The following is a 5109-nucleotide window of genomic DNA, read 5'->3' as shown; positions in this document are numbered from 1 at the left end:
ATATATATATATATATATACACACACACACATTATATATATGTATATATAATCAGTGTAGTGCTTTTCAGAGCTCTGCACTTGTAAAGATAGGCTTTCTCTTGTTTTCATCCCTAAATACCATCTACCTTGGAAGTTCCCCAGTCCTCCAACTCAGTAATTACAGATTCTAAAATCAATGTACACCACTTCAGGATTGGCCCAAAGTAATTGTCTCTTCCATTCATTCACCATCTTCTCTCCTCTGGCGTTATCATCACTCTGGTGCCCTCATCTCGTCACATCTGGACTACTATAATAATTGCTGGTGAGTCTGCCTGCCTTGGGTCTCTTTCCTACTCTAGTCTACCTTCTACTCAGCTGTCAAACTAATCTTCCTACAGCATAGGTCTGACTATATTCCCTGCCCTCCCACTCCAGCCTCAGTAAACTTCAATAGTTCCCTATCACCTTTAAGATCAAATATAAAATTCTCTGTTTGGTGTTTAAAGTCCTTTGTAACCTATCTCCCCTCTTTTTCTGTCTTCTTACGCCTTATAATCTTTTCCGCCTACCCCTTCTCCCCTTAGCCCACCATGTCCTTTGCAATCCAGCGATTCTGACATACTTGCTCTTCATCTGAGAAGACATTCCATCTCTTGACTCCCATGCCCAGAATGTTCTCCTTGTTTGTCTCTATCTTGGCTTCTTTGAAGTCCCAGCCAAAATCCTCCCTTCTGCAAGAAGCCTTTCCCTGTCCCCCTTAATCCTAGGGCCTTCCTTCTGTTGATTATTTTCAATTTATCTTGTCTACATCTTGTTTGAACATAGTTGTTTGCCTATTGTCTAAGACTGTGAGCTTCTTGAGAGCAGGGACTGTCTTTTGCCTTCCTTTAGATCACCAATCCTTAGCATAGTGTCTGGCACATAGTAGGCACTTAAATAAATGTCTACTGATGATCTCCAGGCTTCACTCCAAAGGAGTTCCTCTCTGTTGCTTTCATCTAGACATTCTCCCTCACCCTCAGCAGACCGCTTCTCACTGCTTCTCAATTCTGCACACTTCAAAACTCACATGTTGGCCTTTTCTCATTTGAGTAAGTGCTTTTAGCTAAACGGTAATTGAAAGATTTTTTTTGTGTTGAACTGCATTATTATTTGGGTGAAAAGGGGTGACTTTTGAGGGGCCCAATAATGTTCCATAATTTTCCTCCTTTAAAATGAATGGAGATAGGGCTTTCTTTATATGGATTTTTGCCTTGCAGACAGTTTTCCGGGACCGGATTTTTGTCTGTATAGGGAAGGATAGGGAGTCTTACCATCCCCACTTCACAAATGGGGAAACTGAAGCCCAGAAAGATGAAGTCAGCTGTTCAAGGTCACATAGCCACTAACTGGTCGAGGTGGGATTCAAACCCTTTTTCTTATTTCTTCCTCCGGGCCATTGCAAACAATTTTTCATACCCCGTCAGCCAGACCAACAAAAAGCATTCTTGCTGACTAACTGCCAGAGCACATGGCTTACCTTTCTGCCATAGTTAAAGCAAAAATGGAGATCACAAAGTATCCCAAGTACTTCTATTGTGCGAGGCCCGGCAGGAGCTGCATTTGTAGTATAGCACTTAAGATGAGAACTCGCCATAAGGATAGCAATTAATTGGGTTTGGGGCTTGTTATTTGCATAAAGCTCAGAGCAGCTGGCCAGAGGGAGAAGGGGAGGGAGGCCTGCTTGGGCACTGAAGCATCACTAGATTGTTTAAGTTGAAAGTTTTAGGAAAGCTTTGAAAAGAGAGCTCGCTTTGTAATCAGAGGACCCGGGTCTGAGTCCCAGCTCTTCCACTTACTCCCTGGATGCCTTGGGGCAAGTTACTTAACCTCTGGGGGCCTCAGTCTCATCATCGATTAAAAAGGAACTCAAACCCATCTCATTCTCAATGGGGGGTCTTATTTGAGGGGGGGTGAAGTGGAATGGGATGTTATTTGGTACACTTGGAGAGGAACTATTTTTCTTCTAGTTTTATAATCTCAAGGAATAGGAAAGCCAAGGAACGTCCATGACTCGAAAGACCCAACTCCTTTACGTCAGTTTGCCTTTCTGAGCCTTGTTTTACTAATCTACAAAATGGGGATGATAATTATGGTTATTATAAACTTTCTCTCCCAATAGAAAGTAAACTCCCTGAGATTGGGTCATTCTTTCATATCCCCATTCGTATCCCCAGTCCCTAGGAAATTGAAGGTGTTTAATAAATGCTTGTTGATTTATTACACAACAGCTACAGCAATGGCAACAGAAAGAAAACAGCCACAAAACAATGGAAGCTGTTGTGAAAGCAGAAAGACCCAGGTTGGTCCCCCCAAAAGAGATGAGAAGATACCACTCCCTTTCTCTCTTGGGGTTCATGGATGGGGAACATTTCATTTAACGTCAGGGTTTTAAAAATGCATTGATTTGTTTTGATGAGGTTTTTTTTCCCTCTTCCTTAAAAAAGTTCTTTGTTATAAGGGACGACTCTTTGGGAAGAGGGTGAAAAGGGATACAGCAGGAAATCTTGGTGATGTAAAAACAAAAGAGCAATAAAATATACAATTCAAAATAAATATCAGTTGAATTGAAAGTGCTTTGTAAATGTAAAACTCTCTATGCATTTTAGTAGGAAATTATTATTACTTCTCCAAGCCTCAGTTTACTCAGCTGTCAAATGGAGATAAGAATGATTGAGTGTCCTGCCTCATGGGGATGTTACCAAAAATGTTTACAACTATAAGGTGCTCTAAAATGTATGACTATTATTATTTTTACTAATAACTTGTAATACTGATTATATGATATATTATAATAAAATTATATGACATATTACTGGCAAAGTTATGATTATTACTAGTGCTACTACTAAGCAAAAGGGATTGACTAATATTTAAATTGAAGGTTATTTCTAATGATTAGAATTTTCAAGACATTATGATATTATCATGATGGGGCCTATCCAGTGGAGGTAGCTGCTACCTCAGTGGGTAGAGTGCTGGCCCTTGAGTCTGAAAGACCTGAATTCAAATTCAGCCTCAGACATTTACTAGCTGCACAAATCACTTAACTTCTGTTAGCCTCAGTGTCCTCACCTGTAAAATTGTGATAATAGTAGCACCTATATCACAAGGTGGTTATGAGGATCAAATGAGATGACATTTTTTTAAATGCTTAGCACAATGCCTGGCACAAAGTAGGAGCTTTATAAATGCATATTTCCTTCCTTTACCTTCTCCTAATGACAGTAGTGTTATGTTAAGCATCAGTAGATTCCAAAGCATAGACTCAGACGCTTGTTAGCTGTGACTTTTCCTCTCTTGGCCTGTTTCCCATCTGCAAAATAGATAAAATACTACTGGCATCACCCACCTCATAGCATTATTGTGAGGAAAGCCTTTTGTAACTCCTTAAAGTGCCATAGGAGTGGAAGTGATCATTAGTGTTAGAAGGGGAAACAGGGGAAAGATTCTTTTTTAAAAAATTCAAATCAAGGAACATTTATTAAGCACCTACTATGTGCAAATGGGACAACTGCTTCCTTGTTTCTCACCCGAATTAAGGAAGAGAAACCATCATCTGTTATGCCCATATGGCATCACAACTTTAAGGATAATTTAAAAACTATAGGACAGAACTCTCATCCTAAGGCAAAATGCTTCCCACCCCTAAAGTAACAGAGGAATAGCTTGGGCTTGAATTGTGAAGAATACTTGGTTTTGTATTCCATATTCACCTGTCATCCAGGAGCAGAAAGAAAGCTGCAAGTCAAAGATTTCAGTTCAGTGACTACCTGAATAATTCACTGGTCCTTTTGCCAGGTTACAGAAACTTTTCCCCCATTAGATGCCCAGACCTGGCTATAAAGAATTAACTGTGGAGAAGAGGAAAAGGAAGATGAAGAGGCAGAGAGAAGAGAAGGGAGAAAAAGAGAGACAGAGACAGACTTTGTTTTTTACTTAGATTGTTTTTTTTTTATTTCAAATGTCGGTACTGAGAAGCATATCTTCTTGAACCAATTTCATTACCAATTTCATATAGCCCCCGAGGTATCCCCTTCTCATACATGGAATTCCCAGAAAAAAATCTATCCCAGGTTCACAGTACTTTGTGATTCTGTATGCACTTCAAAACCTAACTTGTGAGCCCCCATTGATGTGTTTACTTTTATTTGTCAGCCAGCTGATACAATCAGTTCAAAGCAAAGACATTTAATAAAATAGCATGGTAAGGGAAACAGCAATGGAAAATTTCTCCTGCTCCCCCGCCCAATCTGGGTGTATACCCTCTCACAAATGTATCATCAACACAAAGAGTGAACATGTATAGTGCCACATAAGCAGGAAATTCATGTGGCCAGTGCACACATATGAAGAGGCACACATATGGAGAACCTTTGTGGCCAGAGAACATACATAGAGGGATAATTTATTCTTCTGACACTGCAGGGCCTCCAGTGAATTTTGGTGGCATCATAGTGTTGCTTTGTCTGAGCCTGTTCCCTAATGGTCACTGATTTCCATTGAGTCAACATTTGGCCATTATGCCTTTACTATTTTCCCATTGGGTATCATTTTTAGTCTGTTCCCCATCTCTATAACTTCCTGGCTTTCTCTGCTATTGGCAGATGAACTTACTTACCCAAGGATTTCCAGGTAGAAAGTGTCAGAGCTGGGCAACTAGGTGACATAGTGGATAGAGCACCAGGCCTGGAGTCAGGAAGACTGATTTTTGTGGGTTCAAATCTAGCCTCAGACACTTACTAGCTGTGTGACCCTGGGCAAGTCACTTAACTCTGCTTGCCTCAGTTTCCTCATCTGTCAAATGAACTGGAGAAGGAAATGGCAAACCACTCCAGTACCTTTGCCAAGAAAACCCCCAATGGGGTCATGAAGAATTGGATACAACTGAACAATGACTGAACAACAAGTGTCAGAATTAGAATTTGAACCCAGGTTCTCTGATGCTAAGTCAGCACATTTTCCACTGTTTCACATTGGCCTTCATAAATCAGTGGATCAATGAACAATGATATTTTTAGATCTTTCAAGTGATCTGGTATGTTTTTCACATATCATGGGAGGAGAGCCTTCAAGGTAGCATTGA

The sequence above is a fragment of the Vombatus ursinus genome, unplaced genomic scaffold (assembly GCF_900497805.2).
Source record: "Vombatus ursinus unplaced genomic scaffold, bare-nosed wombat genome assembly UNPS02015152.1, whole genome shotgun sequence".
NCBI lineage: Eukaryota > Metazoa > Chordata > Mammalia > Diprotodontia > Vombatidae > Vombatus > Vombatus ursinus.
The sequence above is the reverse complement of the archived record's forward strand: the minus strand, read 5'-3'. Positions refer to the sequence as shown.